We start from the raw sequence: 20,582 nt of genomic DNA, 5'->3' as shown, positions 1-20,582 counted from the left end.
ACCAATCACAAGTAAAGAGATAGAATCAGTCGTTAAAAAACTCCCAACTAAGAAGAGCCCAGGGCCAGATGCCTTCACAGATGAATTCTACAAAACATTCCATAAAGAACTAACACCAATCCTGCTGAAACTCTTCCAAAAAATTAAAACAGAAGTAACATTGCCTAACTTATTCTATGATGCCAACATTACCCTAGTACCAAAGCCAAACAAAGACACCACAAGAAAGGAAAATTACAGACCAATTTCTCTAATGAAGCTAGACACAAAAATACTTAAGAAAATACTGGCTAATTGTATTCAACAACACATTAAATGAATTATACACCATGACCAAGTGGGATTCATTCCAGGTATGCAAGGATGGTTCAACATAAGAAATTCAATCAATGTAATACACCATATAGACAAATTGAAGGGAAAAAATCTCATGATTATATCTATAGATGCAGAAAAAGCATTTTACAAAATACAGCACCCTTTCTTGATAAAAACACTCCAAAAGATCAGAATGCAAGGACATTTTTTGAACATGATAAAGAGGATATATGAAAAACCCACAGCCAACATCGTTTACAATGGAGAAATCCTAAAATCCTTCCCTCTAAAGTCCAGAAAAAGACAAGGATGCCCACTCTCTCCCCTTGTATTTAACATTGTCTTAGAAGTACTTGCTCGAGCACTGAGGCAAGAACCAATATAAAAGGCATTCACATTGGAAAGGAAGAAGTCAAAATTTCATTATTTGCAGATGAATGATCCTATACATAGAAAACCCTGAGAGGTCTACAACAAAGCTTCTAGAACTCATAAATGAGTTTAGTAAAGTCGCAGGTTATAAGATCAATGTGCAAAAATCAGTAGCATTTCTGTACACCAATAATGAGCAAGATCAGGAGGAAATCAAGAAATGAATATCTTTCACAATAGTAAATAAAAAAATCAAATATTTAAGAATAAATTTAATTAAAGTTGTAAAAAACTTATACACCGAGAACTATACAAGACTGTTCAAGGAAATCAAAGAAGACCTAAATAAATGGAAGAATATTCCCTGTTCATGGATAGGAAGACTAAATATTATTAAGATGTCTATCCTACCAAAGCTGATCTACACATTCAATGCAATACTAATAAAAATCAACACAGCCTTCTTTAAGGAACTCGAAAAACTAACTATGAAATTTATTTGGAAAGGAAAGAGGCCCCGAATAACCAAAGACATATTGAAAAAGAAAAACAAAATTGGAGGAATCATACTACCTGACTTCAAAACATACGACAAAGCTGCAGTAGTGAAAACAGCATGGTATTGGCATAAGGAGAGACACACAGACCAATGGAATCAAATTGAAAGTTCTGATACAGAACCTCATATATATAGCCATATAATATTCGATAAAGCCACCAAACCCTCTCAACTGGGAGAGAATGGCCTATTCAACAAATGGTGCCTGGAGAACTGGATATCCATATGTAGAAGAATGAAAGAGGATTACCATCTCACACCTTATACAAAGATCAACTCAAGATGGATCAAAGACCTAAATATAAGAGCCAAGACCATAAAGACCTTGGAAAGCAGTGTAGGGAAACATCTACAGGACCTTGTAAAAGGAAATGGCTTCATGAATATCACACCAAAAGCACGAGCAGCAAAAGAACAAATAGATAAATGGGACTTCCTCAAATGAAAGCCTTCTGCACCTCAAAGGAGTTTGTCAAGAAAGTAAAAAGGGAACCTACACAATGGGAGAAAATATTTGGCAACCATATATCAGATAAGAGACTTATAACTTGCATATATAAAGAATCCTATATCTTGAAAATAAAAAGATAAACAACCCATTTAAAAAATGGGAAAAAGATTTAAACAGACACTTCTCCAAAGAAGAAATACAAATGGCTAAAAAGCACATGAAAAAATGCTCCAAATCTTTAGCTATCAGGGAAATGCAAATCAAAACTACAATGAGATACCATCTTACTCCCATAAGATTGGCAGCTATGAAAAAAAAACAGAAGAATACAAATGCTGGAGAGGATGTGAAGAAATAGGAACACTCATCCACTGCTGGTAGGAATGCAGAAGGATCCAACCATTCTGGAGGACAGTTTGGCAGTTTCTCAAAAAACTAGCCATAGATTTGCCATATGACCCAGTAATTCCACTGCTGGGTATATACCCAGCAGAACTGAAGGCAGGGACACAAACCGATATATGCACACCAATTGTTCATAGTAGCATTGTTCACTATCGCCAAAAGTTGGAATCGACCCAAATGCCCATCAACAGATGAGTGGATCAATAAAATGTGGTATATACATACAATGGAATACTACTCGGCTTTAAGAAAAAATACACTACAAACACACGTGATAACATGTATGAATCTTGAGAACCTTATGTTGAGTGAAGCAACCCAGGCATTGAAGGAAAAATACTACAAGACCTCAATGATATGAAATAAGCAAGCTGCCTCAGAGAGCTAGAGACTGGAAGATAGGTTTACAGGAAATCAGGGGAGTAGAGGAAGGATGTAAGCTGACATCTACATGGGTGAAATCTATGATAAGCTGGAGGTAAGTATGTGTACAAGGAAGGGATAAAATAGGAGCATAGGGTTACCTTTGGGTGGGGCTTTGGGGGTTTGAGGGGGGCTAGGTATGGGCCGATGGGTAATATTGCCTAAGAAATTTGGGGGAGGGTGGGGCAACACACGAACATAGGAGACTGCCAGGTGTTGGTTGAGAGTATAATGCTGAGAAAACCTTTTCAAAATATAATTATGAAAGTTACCTGTTTAAGATACTCAAAGGGGATAATCTGATGCAGGACAGACTCCTAGGGAATATCTGAATGCTCATTTTGCCAGAGTGGGTTATACCATTGGGTAGAGACCCATATAATGAGAGTGAAGGTAGACCCACAACCTGGGGAGAACTAATGCCATCAAATAGAGGGAACTGTATCTCTCAAGAGAAATGGTGGCTCCCAGGGCATTAGGGCAGTTGAGCAAGTCAAGCCCTCAACACTGTTGCAAGTATCTCTGAACATGGTTCCTCAAGAAATGAAGATTGACTGTCACTGTGGGCCCCAAGGGGAGGGGGGAATAGATACTGAATAGATGGAACCAAAGTAAATGTGAGGGCAAATGAAGTGTTTCACAAGAGTACACAAGGATGGATATAAAACATGTAATATTACACCAAAAACATATAGGGGATGACAGACTAATAATGTAAACCATAATGTAAAACATAGGATAACTAAGAAATTTAGAAAAATGTATAGTCCAAAGTATAAACCACAATGTAAACCCAAATGCTACCTTGTTTGAAAGCTATTGTCTCAATATCTGTACATCAGTCTCAGTAAATATGATATGAATAAGTTAAAAGATTATCGCTGTGGAAGGGAAAAGGTTTTATAATGGATATGTGGGAGTACTGTATATTGTATATATGAATTATTGTGATCTAAGGCTCTTGTGAAGAGAAGCTCAATAATTAGGGAAAAAAGAAAAGAAAAAGATAGGATGTAGAATTTTTCCAAATCAATATGTATTCTATATCTAACCTTTAAACTCATTGCTATATTCCATTTTACTATTAAGGGAACCTGACATTATATTGGGCTCCACTTTTCAGGAAGTTTTGGATCACAGAGTGGTTCAACAATGGCAGCGGAGGAATACTGGTATGGGATGTTATTGACAGGGGACATATGGTTGACAGGGAGTTATACAGGGCATGTGTCCAGGGTGCATGGAAATGTTTGGATATACTCATAGTGGAAACAATGAAAAACAACAGCTGGGGGGGTACTGGGTTACTGGCCGGGGGGGGGGGGGGGGCTCTGTCGTGGTCCCTAGGGGAGCAGCGGCAGTCCTCCAGGTGGAACGGCAAGGACCAGGAAGGAATAAGGGTCCAACAGTGACCCCCTGATACTAATGACTATGCTTTGAGCCTATACACCTGAAATAAGAATAAGGCCTAGAGCAGCACTGTGCCTAAGAGTTCCCTTCTGACAGCCTCCATGTTACTCAAATGTGGCCAGTCTGAAAGCCAAACTCAGCATGTAAATGTGATGCCTTCCCCCCAGCGTGGGACATGACACCTGGGGATGAGCCTCCCTGGCACCGAGGGATCACTACCAAGTACCAGCTGATGACATAACTAGAAAATGACCTTGAATTGAAGGTTCAACGTGGAGCAGCAGAATATCCCTGTCTACATATAATAAAGGAGTTAAAAATGCTGTTTGACCTAAAGTAAGGGGGAAATGGAAAGGACAAATGAGTTCATATGGCTATGAGTCTCTAAAAAAGAGTCTGGAGGTTGTCAGAAGGATTGCCCTTATGCATACCTTAGCAGAGTCTCAGAGATAGATAAAGTAGATACAACCCCAGCTATTGGTTCTTTTGAGGGCTAAAGAACCCACAGGTTCTATGGTCATGGCAGATGGAGTTCACTGCCATGTCAGTTGGCCCTTCTTTGGAGCTGGTGTTTCTGCGTGATGGAGCTGGACTCAGATGTGATCTCTTTTCACAAGCATTCCATGCTACTTTACTGGAATTGTAGTTGGTGCTGGGGCTTAAGATATATCTAGGGGATTTGCCTCTCTGTACTGACAATATGATAGCCAAGTCCTGAGCCTCAACAGACTTCAGCTCCTACACTCTGATTTATTGGACTTACCCCACTCAGCTAACATAGAGTTGAAGAATCTCAACCACCACGCCATGGAACCTAGAGTGCCTACAACTGAAAGCAGGAGGATTGCATCCAGAATCCATGTGGAATCTAAGCTCCCTCTTGACATAGATGTGGAATGGACACAACCAAGCCAAGGTCACAGGAAGGAGGAATACAGTAAGGATTAGAGTGGACTTAATGATATTCTATTCATGAACTATTGTGGTTAATAATCGAGAAAATGTGGCATTGGTGTGGAAAAAGTGGCCATGGTAGCTGCTGGGTGTGGGGAATGGGAGGAAGAGATGAGATGTGGAGGCATTTTCAGGACTTGGAGTTGTCCTGGGTGGTGCTGCAGGGATAATTGCCAGACATTGTATGCCCTCCCATGGCCCACTAGATGGAATGTGGGAGAGTGTGGGCTATGGTGTGGACCACAGGCCATGGGGTGCAGCAATGCCCAGAGATGTACTCACCAGATGCAATGGATGTGTCATGATGATGGGGGAGAGTGTTACTGTGGGGGTAGTGGTGGAGTGGGAGCAGTGGGGGTGAATGGGGACCTCAAATTTTTTAATGTAATATATATTTTTTTAATGAATAAATAAAATTTTAAAAAAAATAAAAATAAAAGCCAAAAATAAATAAGTGATTATTAGGAGTCCTTAGAGGAACTTTTAAAACCAGGAACCAACTTGTCATAGTAGCCAAGAGAAAAAATTCCATGAGCATCCAATTTCTGAAAATGGATTTCCCAGAGAAGTTAGTAAAATATGACTTAGCTTTATTATGTTCTCATTAGCTTCTCATATTTGCTTTTGACATTAAAAATACCTGTTTCCAGCTAATGCACATGGGGCAGTGGTCAATGGCAATCTTCATTACTGCCAGGATGATGTCCAATATGAGGTAATGACAAACTATGGCATTTTGGATTTTCTCACTTCTCTGCTAGAATATCAATATTTTAAGTAGCATTTTAAGTTACTCAGATGACTTCTTTAAGAGGGCATACAGGGAAGCAGACTTGGCCCAGTGGTTAGGGCACCCGTCTGCCACATGGGAGGTCTGCAGTTCAAACCCCGGGCCTCCTTGACCCTTGTGGAGATGGCCCATACGCAGTGCTGATGCACAAAAGGAGTGCCATGCCACGCAGGGGTGTCCCCCGCGTAGGGGAGCTCCACGCACAAGGAGTGTGCCCCATAAGGAGAGTCACCCAGCGTGAAAGAAAGTGCAGCCTGCCTAAGAATGGCATCACCCACATGGAATGCTGACACAACAAGATGATGCAACAAAAAGAAACACAGATTCCCGTGCTGCTGACACCAACAGAAGCAGACAAAGAAGAAGACGCAACAAATAGACACAGAGAACAGACAACTGGGGTGGGGGTTGGGGAGAGAAAGGGGAGAGAAATAAATAAATAAATCTTTAATTAAAAAAGAGGGCATACAACATCCAGACATTATGGCAAGTCTCTTAGGTGACTCAAAGGGAAGCAGTCCCTGGGAAAATCCCAGTGTAAAATTTACATAGTATGTAGTGAGTCCATCAAAATCAAACCCTAGCCTTTCTGCTTTCTCAGTTACAGTCTTTTCATCTCCAGCAGAGAAAGGCTTTAAAATGACCTAGGAGTTGGAGATATTGATCACCATTGTCTTCCATTAGTGGACATTGTAACTGAAGAACATAAATGGAAGTCAAATAAAGATCTTATAAGGGCAAAGGGAGGAGGTGTGTTAAGCCAGATGGCAATTGCCTATGGACCTAAAATCTGCAAGCATAATAGAACCCATTTATAGCAATACAGGAAGAGAAAGAGCATCAGCCTGAATTCCTAGTGTGATAGTGTTATTTCAAGAGCATTATCATTTATTTAGATAGCTGCATTCCCAATAGTAGGAATCTTTTTTGATTGGTTAGGTTTAGATATATCTTCTTGGAATTTACTTGTCCCTATAGCTTATCTTTCTGTCACAAGAGTACAGTAACGTTGAGGAAAAGGCAGCTGAAAATAAGGATTACTAGCAGGAGTGCATGGAAAGTAATTCTGTCAAAGTATGAATGTTCAAGTGTATTTGTAGCTTTTAGAAGGCAGAAAAAGTATACTTATAATTAAGGTCCCAAGGAATGGAAACCTGAAAAAATCCACTATTTGGGGGAGCAAAAAAATCAGCAGTCTTTAGTCATGTTGGAATTTGCAACAAGTTTTTGGGCCATAAGATGCCTTAAGTTTTGAAAGACTTGGAAAATAGATGGAGAAACTGAACTAGGAGGAGGATCAGAAGGGAGAAGAGAGGAATTAAAGGACTAATATCTTGCAGTAGTATAACAAGTAAGGATGAATTCTCAGACATTGAGTAATAATCACATAGCTAAGCCTATAAGAAAGAAAAAGATGACAAGATCTAGGCTCTTGTCTTTTTCTGTCATTTTGGTTGGAAGCTGTCTATCTGCTATCCAAAGCCTTCAGCTTGTTCTATCACTCTGGGAATAGCAGTCTCAATCAAGCAGTCATCTTCTTCAGCAGCATTTGAGAAACTTCCGCGTTAGAGGTCCAATCCATGTAAAAGTCCCTTCCAGGGCATCTATATGCCATTTTAGTTAGAATGTAAGAGCACAAGGTCAATTTCCTTAAGTTTAAAATCAGTGTATATAGTAAGAAATCTAATAAGAATTTTAACAACGTCGTTCCCAAAGATTTTCTTTGATGTTTTTTCTAGTAGACAAAATTGTCAGAATGAAGGCTGTGGAATAGTCCATCTGGAGGATATTGTGGAAAGACTGTTCAAACCAGTTGATGTTCACTCTGAGAATATTACGTCAGTACTTGACAATGCTCAGCTATTTCTGCACACAATAGGGTTGAATCTACCATGGCAGCTGAGATTCTCAGTCTCATCAGATAACTTGTCACAAGCCTATATGGAGACAAACTGTGTGATTCTGAGGAAGTGGATGTAATTATTAATATCATTGGAGTTAAAGGGAGCATCTTAGGTTAAGACTGCTGTAGCTCTTTAGTGAATTTGGCAAGCTTGCCCTTTAGAATGCCATTTTCTCTGTCAATTTTTTAAGAACACTGTTCATTATAAGAACATTGTAGTTTCTGACTTATGGATAAGACTTTGCAACATCTTTTAATGACTTTGACTCTAAAATGAGTCCCAGTTACACTGAAGAGGTAAGTAGGCATTCTCCAGACAGGAAACCCAAGGCCAAGCAATACTTTCACCACTGTTAAATCTGTGACTTTCCAACAAGGGAAAGTCAAGAATAAGTATAAAATACCCAAAACATATTTTTATTCTCACAGCTGGGGTGTTAAATTGTATAAAATCCTTTTGGAGGTGCTCACAGGAACCTCAAGGCTTTGGCTCTAGTCTCTACTGTACCTTTACAGTTTCTCCAGAAACTTACCTACCTACAATAAACACCCTTGGCTCTACCCTTTAAGTTTTCTCATGAATACTGGTCTAAAAAAATGTAGTCAATTTATTCCTGCCATGATAATATAAGTAATAGCTCTGGTTAATACATGATGTTAATCAGCACTAGCAGAATGGAAGAATGCATGCTTCTCTAAGGTATTGGGGTGCTTAATTCAGCCCGCCACAGATGTATAAGCCTTGTTATCCATTAACATCAACTATATTTATTTTTTCCCATTTGTAGACATTTCAAAACTGCTAATTATAATATACCCTTATCGTATGTATTTAGGTTTATCTAACTATATAACAATAGGAATAGATGATAAAGATTTTATCTTTATTTTAAGATATAATTAAGCTTAGTATATTAAATCAGTGATAGATTACACTGAAATTCCATTTTAATCAAGTAAAAAAAAATTTCCTTAAGTAATATGCACGCAATATCCATTATCTTATAAACATGTGTCTTTTTCTGTAGTTTTTATTATGAGAATAGACTTAATTTTTATTGATTACAGCATTTTTAAAAATTAATCAACTTTTCTCCAAACACAAAGAAAACTAGAAGACAGGAAATCAAGAACTGTCTAATTTTATGAGTACACCTAAATTACCTTTATAATTTTTGTGATATTAAATAAACCTATATATAAGATCATCTAAACCATTTGTACACTCTATTAATTTATATTCATGTAAATTGTGAATAGACCAAATGTAAGATGTGGGTTACAGTTACTAATATTTTGATGATGCTCTTTCATAGTTTGTAACAAATGTTTTACCGCAATGCAACATGTTGGTAATGGGGTAAAATATGGGAGCCCTGTATGATGATATCCATGTTTGTTTTGTAAGTTCACAACTTTTACTATATTTTTATGGTTTATGTATGTTCATATATGAATTACATGTATCAAAAAAACTTTATTAAAAAGAATAAAGGATAATTGAAACTATGTCAAGCGACCAGAGTTTTGTATCATTTTATTTTTTTATTTGGAAATCATCCAATGATGCAAATTTTTAAATCAATTACCCTAATATTTTTTTTTTAAAGATTTATTTATTTTTATTTAATTCCCCCCCTCCCCTGGTTGTCTGTTCTCTGTGTCTTTTTGCTGCATCTTGTTTCTTTGTCCGCTTCTGTTGTCGTCAGCGGCTTCAGCGGCACGGGAAGTGTGGGCGGCGCCATTCCTCGGCAGGCTGCTCCCTCCTTCGTGCTGGGCGGCTCTCCTCATGGGCGCACTCCTTTCCTGCATGGGGCTCCCCTACGCGGGGGACACCCTTGCGTGGCACGGCACTCCTTGCGCGCATCAGCACTGCGCATGTGCCAGCTCCACACGGGTCAAGGAGGCCCGGGGCTTGAACCGCGGACCTCCCATGTGGTAGACGGACGCCCTAACCACTAGGCCAAGTCCGTTTCCCTACCCTAATATTTTTAAGGCCTTACATCTGGTTTGGAAGATTTTCATCTCTACTACTAGGAAAGGGTGCTATAACAATATGGTAGTCACATACCAGATATAATATCACAAAATCTTTTCAAATGTCTGTTAATTGGGAGATTTTTATTGCAGGAGTTAATTATATCTTTTAAGTGTAACTACAAATAGCAGTCTCAAAGCCTCAACTTAATTTTTTCTTCTCTGAATTACTGTTCAGAAAAGAAAAACTGATGATTTTTAAATGACGAATGTTACAATAGTTCAGGAAGCTGCTAGATAAAAACTATAATTCATATATATTAGCATCATGTGATTTCAAAACCAAGAAAACGAATTAAAATTATTTTTTGCAGTAAAATTATTTTTCTATAAGAAAAAATGAGCTTTCGAGTCACTATTTCTGCCTATAGGTCTTAGTCCTATATAGCAGAGGAAAAGAACTCCAAGGCCAAAAGAATCCAGCTATTAAAATGGAGAGTAGAAGAAAGAGCAAAGGGAGCATCTAGAACATAATTCCATGTTATTCATGTCAAACAAACCCAGGGCACATGTACAAAGAATCAAGGGCTATTAGAGGAAGCAGCAAAGAAAGCTGCCAAACCCAGGCAAAATTGTGATCTCCTTCAGTTTGTCTCCAGAGCCTACAGCCTCATTGTACACCATTGTCTTCCCTTCTTGGCTGGCACTTTCTCAAGACAGCCAGCATTTTCCAGGCCTGTTCTCTACCCTTGTCAAATAATAATGGTGATTATGCTTGTAATTTCAATAATGATAGCTCACCATATGTCCAACACTGATCTTATTACATTATCCTTTAGTCCTCAGACTTCCCATAGGGTACGAGCTAATGCTATCTGCATTTTACAAATGAGGCACAGAGATAACAGTTGGAATACATAACTTGCCAGAGTCACACAGCTAATAATTAAAGAGTAAATAATCACATCCCTGGCCATCTAGCACCAGAATCCTTGTCTTAGCTATTGCCCATCAATCAAATATTTTCCCACTAGAAGGAATCTTAGGATTTCTTTGTCAGTTCCCCTAAAGTTTAAAGTCCCATAGCTATTTCATTACAGAGATAGGACAAAACACCTATTATACATCAAAATGTAGATAACAGAGGACAATGTACTTTCCCTGATTTACTTACTTTTTAAGAAAAATCAAGCCTTATACTAGTAAGATGGAACTCTAGACTCAATTCCATAAATCACACTAAATGTAGATAATTTTTTTCCTGATTAGAGACTGCCAAAAACCATAGCTCATCAAGCAATAATTCCCCTGATACTTAAGAAGTCCAACAGATGGTTATTACAACCTATGAGATGCCTGTCATAGTAAAAGTGAAATGAATATATCAAATCCAATCTTGGCATAATCACTGAAGGTCTTATATATTACTTTGAGAAAAATCTAAGCTTCAGTAGGTTGCCTATAATTGTGTGACCTTTTTAAATAACTTTTTAAAACATCTTAAAGCAGATGTAAAAATGTTAGAAATATCATGTTAACATTGATGGGGACCAAAAACCTCAAAGAACAAATACAGTGATTTGTTTAAAAGCTTTTAAAAACTATTTTCTTTCCAGATTTCTTTTCTGACCTCCAGAGTAGGCTGGCTGTATACTTTCCCAGTCTATTGAATTTCAACATTCACTGCTAAGAGAATGACAGGAAAAAGTATATCTATTTGAAGTTGGTGTAGGGTCAATTATATGACTCAGACCCTCACTGAGGAGTAGTGAACAGAGGTCATCTCATTTTTTAAAGATTTGATAGGTTGGAAAACTACTGACCTAAATAGAACAAAAAAATGTATGTACTCTTGGAATCATATCTAAATATTAGTTTATGTGTCTATATTGTACCATTTCCTAAATGGAAATAACAAATATAATAACTAATCATTATGAAGTAATGGAATATATTTAATTACTTTCAAGGAATTTTGCTCTCCTCTGCATCTTTATGTTCTTGAAATTCCATTTGAAGCTTTTTTTAACCTCTTTTTAAAAGAGTGCATTGATATAAAATAAGTTTTAGGAAATAAATAGTAGATATAAGCACAGTCTAAAGGATAAAAAATATGATTGATGGAGTATTCTTGTTACTTTATCTCAAGAACTTGTCTGGCTTACCATAAGATCATGTAATTATCATTATTTTAGATAAAAATAATATTTAAATATTATGAATAATCTTTTTTTCCCCAAGAATTTCTCTCAATCTCTTACCGCTTAAATTCTGAAATGTTTTCTAAAGGTGAAGGGACTGAAGTTAGAGCGAATGTGCTAGAACTTTTTTTATAACTCTGGATATATTACTGACATATTTATCCAGACATAGATTGTCATCTCTTAGTGGTCTTAATAGAAATAATGCTGAGAGGCCATATTAGCTAATATGTAGGTAGATGAATTCTAAGCAGCAGGACAGCATTATCAGATTCTATTTAAGAAAAATAACTGTGGAAGTGGTATGAATACTGGGAATGAGAACACTGATTAGGAGGTAAAGACAAAGTTTTGATAAAAGGCAAGGAAATTATATGGGAAGCGGATTTGGTTCAACGGATAGAGCAACCTACCACATGGGAGGTCCAAAGTTCAAACCCAGGGCCTCCTGACCCATGTGATGAGCTGGCCCATGCATAGTGCTGATGTGCACAAGGAGTGCTATGCCATGCAGGGTGTCCCCCACGTAGGGGAGCCCCACACACAAGGAGTGCTCCCTGTAAGGAGAGCCACCCCATGTGAAAAAAATGCAGCCTCCCCAGGTATGGTGCTGCACACACAGAGAGCTGACACGGCAAGATGATGCAACAAAAAGAGACACAGATTCCCAGTGCCACTGACAAGAATACAAGCGGACACAGAAGAACACACAGTGAATTGACACAGAGGGCAGACAACTGGGGGGTGAAGGGTGGACAGGGAAGGGGAGAGAAATAAAAATAAATAAATCTTTTTTTAAAAAAAGTTAAGGAGATTATGAAATGCAATAGATTTATAGAGACGAGAACTGTTTGGAAAGGAAAAAGTCAAAGGAAAGAGTGGTCTGAGATTCTATGGAACCTCTAGCACAGAACAGAAACTGCCAAATATGCAAGACATTTTAATGAACTATTGCCAGTCTTCCCCTAAATCATGCAAGATAGTTTTATTAGCCTATTTTATTTAATGAAGAAGCTGAGATTTAAAGAGTTTAAATAACTTGTCAAAGGTCAGACATTACATTCAGCTAAATATGAACAACTAGACTGTGATAGCAACGGATTTTGCTATTTTCCTTCTGTTTTGGGGGGGATTTTCTTCCCTACTTCATGTTTTCCTGTGGAGCTGTCAACCAGTATACAATACTAGTCTACAGTAAAGTGTTGGGCAAATGGCTAAATCCATCAGGGTACTATATCTTCCTGATCACAGTGATTGGTTCAAAAATGAACACTTGACCCAAATTGAGCCAATCAGAGGCATCGTGGACCTTTTATTCTGGAGTTAGCAGAGAAGAGTACACCATTCCTTTTGGATCTCAAGTGATAAGAACAGAGGCCTGGAGTCATTAGTGATGGTTTTTCTACAATGTAGAGACAGCCTTTCTGCAGGGAGAGAAAATGAAGCCAAGAGATAAGTAAGAGAACACTGTGAATCCCTATAAATATAATTTGAGCCAATTTGTGTCTACATATTCCCCAAATTATTTCTCCCTCTGGACATCTCAGTTTTTCAAGCCTATGAATTTCCCTTTTGTCTTAAGTTCATTTATGCTGTGATGTCTGTCACTTGCAACTGCCGTTGTCTAAAATAACACATGTTTACTCCCTTTGAAATAAATGGAGATAACCAATAAGAGATTATAAATCCAAATCTAAATTTCTAGAGTTTGGGATGGAGATGTAAAATTTACAGAACATCATCTTATAACAAGGTGTGGATGAGACCTACTTAGATGGATGCAAGGGGATAATTAACTTTAGGGTTTGAGCATAGAAGGATGATGGAAAGGACAGCGAAAAAACATGAAAGATAACGGGATGTACTAATGCTATGGATGCCAAGAGGGCACCAAATCTGTGTAATTTTTTTATTAATTAATCTTCTCTACTCCTTTCTCCCACTAGCTAGGGAATATCAAGAAAAAAGCTATTTTTGCAATAAAGATAGAACATTTTGATGAGCATGAAGCACAATATAACCTGTGTGCTAAATTTTAAGTAGATAGATCCCATACAGTCACTGATAATCCATTACTGGCTAATCATAATATGTGAAATTCCCTCATATTTCTCACAGATTTTGATGCTTTATCCAGTTTTCTGCATAAGATGGTCTGTTGCTTTGCTTCTGGTGTAAGCCAATCATTACACTTTCACAAGTGGGTGGGCAGAACAACAGATCTAGGTTGGGTTTCTATGTTCTTGGAGTTCTAGAACAGGCATGAGGAAAGAATGACCCATACATAACTGTGGTTAGAATTAAAGCTGATGGAAGGGGCAACATCCAGGGGAAAGACCAAAATCAAAATCAAGCAGCACGATGAAAGAAATCATTAAACCACAAAGACTAGACAGGGCAGGAGAATCTATATTCTTGTCTACAGGATGGAAACCCAGAAACCAGCCAAATACAGGAGGATTCAAAATGGAGGAGAGAAATTATATTCTAATTCAAAATGTATATATAGCTTTAGCCATCCTATATAGAATGCTTGTGGTTTTAAAGGAAGCATCATACTCTCAAATGATGCAGAGTTTAGGACCAAAGATGTCCATTACATTTGATAGTTATGATATACTTAGAAACTTTACAACAGCATTTGAAATCGAGTTTTTAGTACATAGAAGAATGAAAAAGAGGTGAGGGAGCAGAGAGCAAATTTAGTCTTGGCTGAGAAGGAAAGGAGACAGAACCCAGGGAGGGATTTTAGATTTTTTAAAATATGAACATTTTTAGAAAGAAGGAGAAACTGAAGATGCAAGAGAGACTGAGAGAAGACTGAGGGAGACAGCAAGAGAGTGAGGGTGAATGAGACAGAGAGGGAGAAATTAATAGAACAAGATTGTGAAGCTAAATGATTAGAACATTGTCTCAGAAGCGCAAGCTGAAAGGATATGCCTTGACCAAAAAGACAAACACATCTTCCCCTGAAACCAGGATTCTGTGAATTTTGTTAGCTGATAGTAGTCACATGTTTGAGGGGATTCAGACTTTCTCTGTAAAGTAGGTTATGAAGTCGTTTTCTAAATATTAAAGTGTGAATATTTGGTTGAGGACTTGAGAAAGACAGAGTTTTGAAATAAAAAATAACACAAGTAAGAGGACAAATAAAGGATATTAGGAGTTCAAATTGAATAGAAACTGAAATAGTAGAGGACCAATCCATCAATATGTAATTTTCTTTGCTGCACTCAGCACTCAGGCACAGGATTAGAGAAGTTATATTATGTAAAATATGAAGTAATTTATAAGAAGGACAAGGTGATGAGGGAGTTACAGGCAAGAGAATAGCTGAAGTAAACCTGAGAGGTCTCAAGTCTGAAGGTCAAAAGAACAGGAAAAATGGACAACAAAATGAATATTTATTCTGTGTCTTCAATGAGCCTACTGCTCTGTCAAGTAGTTTGCCTACATGATCTCATTTACGTCTCACAATAACCCTATGAAACTGTTTATTTTACAGGTAGATAAAATGAGGTCCAAAGAGTTAATGTTGAGCTGACCTAGATTATTTTGGAAGGCTAGGAGATTGTGATAAAAGAATGAGATATTCAAGTTTAAGGTTTCAGGCATAGAACCAAAGAATCTGTGCATATCTGAGCATAAATTAATGCTGTAATCAAATAAAGCCTATAGTAATAATTTGATAGATATTAATGATATTCATCATTCTTGTTACACATAAGGTGATTATCCAAAGATGATAAGCAATTTTCATTATTTTTATTGATGACTGTCATTAGTCTTAATTTTATATACCAAAGTCTATTTTTTTTCCTCTTATTAGTTCTCTGATAGCTATAAAAACCCTCAGTGGTGATAGATAGCTCTGATACTAAAAAGAGTGAAATCATTGTGACATGGTATTGGAAAATTTGCTGCTAAGCTCACTTATTTTCTTTACAGAGCTCCTTTTACAGTCCTCCCAGTCCATTCAATAGACACTAAAAAGGAAAAAGGGCATATTAATTGTGTGTGGTGAATAAAAAGCAAAAGAGCAAAGAGGAATCAATTGTCTAACATAGTTACTTCATGGCAGAAATGGGACCAAAATTCAGGTCTTTTGCATTTCTTGCTGGCAAGCTGTTTCCTATAATATCCATTCACATGATATCGAGGTTTTTGTGTTAGGCACTGAACTAAGCAAAGGTACTAACACATCGAAGGACACTTAGGGAGGCTGCATAAGAAAGAAGTCAAATGGGAAGACAGACTTTAAACAAATTACATTTTAACAACAAAATCACAATTGCACAAAGTTCAAAGAAGAAAAGGTAGATGAACTGTGACTGCATGTAACCAAGGAACTTGATCTTAGACTAGGAGTTAAGGAAAGTTCCCCATTAGATAGTTATGTTTCATTTAAGACCTGGAGGAGATATTATACATCAGATACTCAAAAAGAATGGAATAATATGTAGCATATGCTTGTGATGGATAGAAGAACATATGTGAACATCTGTAAGTAGGAAAGTATTTAGTTGTCTGGGGCCACAGCGAAGGCCACTGTAACGAGTGTAGAAAAGAGAAGCCATATCAGGTCCAGCATTATGGACCTCTATAAAGATTTTAATTTTCTAAGAAGAGCATTAAAATTACCGGCACCACCAGATTTTATAAAATATTGCTCTGCTCTGTTGAGAATATATTAAAGAGTACAAAAGCAGATGTGGAAAGATTGATTAAGAGAATATTGCAGCAGTCTGACCAAGAAGGATGTTTGTTTAAATTAGGGCAGAAGCAGTGGAAATGGAGAGAAGTGGGTGGAGCTAGAAAAGTTTTGGTAGTAGAATCAGCAGAACTTCAACTATAGAGTGTGAGAGTTTGAGAGAAAGGGCTTAAAGAAGACAGATTTCTGGCATAAACAAATAGATGGATGAGGTTTCTATTTAAAGAATGGGAACTGGAATAGATAGGATTTCTGAAGAGATTAAGAGTGTGGTACTTGTTGCCTTGATCTAAGATATGCAAGAGCAAATATCAATATATTTATTCCCTCTACTCAGTTATCTAAGGTGTTTTTTACTAATGAACATAACTTAGTTGGTTTTCTCCTTTACTTTCCAAACCTCTCAGTAATTTTGTTATATAAAATCTACATAGAATGCTTTCCATTTTAATTAAATTAACAGAATTAGTATGCTTTATGTACATTACATTCAATAGATGAGATTAAATTTTAATATTGCATTTTCCTCAATAGCAACATAAAAATTACGAATTGAACCTTAAATAAGTTTCCTTTTTTTCCATCCCATACATAACCAAGGTTCACTTCTGTAATTATAAGGTAAAGCTGTGAATTACTGTGAAAAAAATGAAATCTTTTTAAGTTTTCAGCCCAGAACTTTTCAGTCAGTGGTAAAGGCTCTTTCGTCATGACTATACAGAACTGAAATTTCCTTGACAATGATGATTTAAGTGTGATTTCTCTTTCAGTCATACAAGCATAGGCCAGGGGTGTTCTTTTCAATTTTTTTGGATCACATATCACATGGTTCACTTTTAGTAATGGAATAAAAATACTCAAATTCATTACTTTATCTCTCCCAAAAGAAAAACATCCTTTTCAAAACTGAATATTGCATACACCATATTATTTTATTTCCTGTTGACACTTTTTCTGAACTTCATGTCAGAGTTTTTTCCCCCTGTTAAAAAATTTTAAAGATTTGTCATTATTTTAATGTGTTCAGAAATTATTTCAAGTCATTTGTGTAAGAAATTAAATAAAAATAAAAACAGTAATATGTGATTCTTGAAGAGGCCTGGTTGATCTTAGTTTTGCTTCCTTCTCTCTCAACAAAAATAGAGCTACATTTTGTATAACATGTGCTCAGTTCTTACGTTTTACTAAGAACTGTCACAAATATTATTTGATTGAAAACCCTAACCAATGCAGATGAGAAAGATAAAGAGCAGAGTGGTTGAGTAACTTAACTTGAGGGACCCAGCTCGTATCTGGCAAAGACAAGATTCAGGGGATATGACTCCAAAGTCCAGGTTCTCACAGAAGAAAGCATGGCAATTATTTTTAAATATCTGAGAAAAGTATAAAAGAAAAAATACAACTTATAAATATACTTTATTGATAAATCTTATTTAAGAAGGAAAACATTGAATACAGTAATATGAGAAATTTATTTAATATTCTTATTATTCTTCAAGGCTCTATTCACTCTGTTTCCAAAGTGAAATTTGGAAATGGGGACTCACAATGTCAAATGGCATGACCATTCAGTAGTTGTTTTCTCTAAATTGTTCAGAGCTATTGTGAAATTATTTTTAACTGAATTAATATTCCAGGAAAGTAAATAAAGTAAAAGGGACAGAAATCCAAAACATATCTAGACATAAACCACTCTTTAGATCAATACTCTGAAGATCAATAATTTATATTAAATGTTAATGGTTTGTTTTAAATCCAATTAAATAATGGTAAATGAAATTACATCCAACCAAAGAATATCTCTCATTAAAAGAAAATGCTGAGAGCTGGATCGTAGTCAGGCTGAGAAAGTAGCAACGGTTACCATGGAGGCAAATTGGAATAGATAGAAATGACCGTAATATATCAAACTTAACACCTCAACTAGTGTCTCGGTAATTCATACCAACATACCATTGCTTTAAAGGCACCCAGTCCTGGTTTGTTATAAGAGCATGGGGAATATCATTAGGCTTCAGGTTTTCACAGCTCCTGTAAAGAATTTTAGTGTGATTCTTCTTGTTAATGTTCCTTGCTTTCGCATTGACCTTAGCAATCAGAACTACAGATTGCTGAATTTTTAAATTATGACATTTCTGACATTCTTACAATTAATTAAGAATGTTTCTGTCTCTAACCCAGTATGTTGATGAGGAAAAGAAAAATGGATTAGGTACCGAATAAAAGATAAGCATGATCATTTTTAGGGAAGGAATGATATTCACTCTTTCACACTCCTAATATTCTTTTGTGTTTTTTTTAAATTTTCTCTTTTTCGTAATACTGCAAAAGGTAAATTAAATAGAATAAGCAAGAAGAGTTGCTCTGATTCTTAATTGTTGGTTCTCAGAATGAGTATGGGGTCATTCTAATAACTTCCATGTGCATATTTTAGATGAGATCACAAATGGGATAGATGTCCTTAATTGCAGTGCCCTCACCTACCCATCCCCCTTCTTTTGTACTGTTTCCATTCTCTAATGAATGAAGAGACATTAAGTCTAATGAAAAGAATGAAAAGGCTCAACTAGACCCTAAACCTAGAAACCAGGAACAAGCAGCCCCGAATGTTAATCAAGACAGACATTCTCAATGGCAGGACCCCCTCCCCACAGGGTGGATAAATGCCATGCTCAAACAGTACAGATTTGTCTCTTCTCCGTTGCTATGTGGGATGTGTAGAACTGCCATCTACAGAACCCACCCCAAGCAATTTTGGCCACCGCAAGAGACCCAGCCACAATGGGATTTTTTCCCCTGATATTTTGTACCCTTTGTATTGTGTAAATAAAAAAGTCATTTGCTGAAAATTTCTGTTTTTACTGAGACTGTGTTCCCAGGATGCACCATGGAGCAATTCACTCCACAGACCCAATGTGTTAGAGTACACATTATAGTATCTCTATAAATATTTACATATTTTCCCAATTGCTTTTTTTCTTTTTAAACTAAATAGCCATACTTTTAGTCAAGTTAAGAAGATTTATTCCATTTCTCCAACTTCTTGGCAAGCAATCACTATCAATAACCTAAAGATGTCCAATACAGTTCAGATACTAAAATACTGAAATGCATATAGATTGAAAAATTAGAAGTAAAAATAGTTTATAGCCCCCAATTACATTATGTTAACCAAAACCTACTCATTCTAGCATGCTAGTTTATTTGAATATCTATTCTTCATATGAGTAAATTGGTCTAATTTATTGAGTACCTCATTAAAATATTATATCACTTCTTTTTATTTGGTCATTCCCAGTGTCAGAAATGGTAGGTATAAAAATGAAATAATAAGCAGAAGTAATAGCTTTGTTACTCCAGTTTTTCACACGTATTTTCTCATGTCCAGTTCTTATTAAAAGTACAAAATTGATTTTCTCCTCTTCTCACTGATAGTCATGAAATATCAATAATTAATTCCTCATAAAATTGCATATAGGCAATTTTTTATAAATATAGCATCCACAGTGACAGGAATCAATATAATGCAATGTAACCTGCCAACCTTCTCTATCTCCTTTGGCAATGGAAAGTACCACTATGCACCAAATAGATTAGACCAGATGAGTCTAGAATTCCCTTTTCTCTAATTCCTGACCAACAAACAGTCCCCAATTTCCCTTCCTAAACAGGTCAGAACCTGCCCCTTCTTCAGTACCTACACTGCCATTGCATTAAGATTTATAACACTTTCCACTTGATTATTTTAAGTCTCTCAACTGGTCTCCCTCCCTGTTTCTTCTGTCATCCCCTCCTCCTCTCTGTTCTCTCTGTTGCCTGAGTAATCTTGCTAAAACTGAACACTGTTCGTGCTGGTCCCCTTACAAGACCCCTCCCAGTTGCTTTCAGGACAAAAGCTAAACTTTTTAACAATTCTCCATCCTTTTCATGTTGTGGTTCTACATGCCTTCCCAACGTTTTCTCCCCTCTTCTCACAAAGCCTAATAATATAACACGACTTGAAATTCCATAGGAACAATGCTCTCTTATGCCCTCACGAACCTTTAAGATTCCAACACACATTCCCTGCCATATCCTCCCACCTTTCCTCCATCCCAGGATGAGTTAG

The sequence above is a fragment of the Dasypus novemcinctus genome, chromosome 7 (assembly GCF_030445035.2).
Source record: "Dasypus novemcinctus isolate mDasNov1 chromosome 7, mDasNov1.1.hap2, whole genome shotgun sequence".
Lineage (NCBI taxonomy): Eukaryota > Metazoa > Chordata > Mammalia > Cingulata > Dasypodidae > Dasypus > Dasypus novemcinctus.
Note: the sequence above shows the minus strand (reverse complement) of the source record.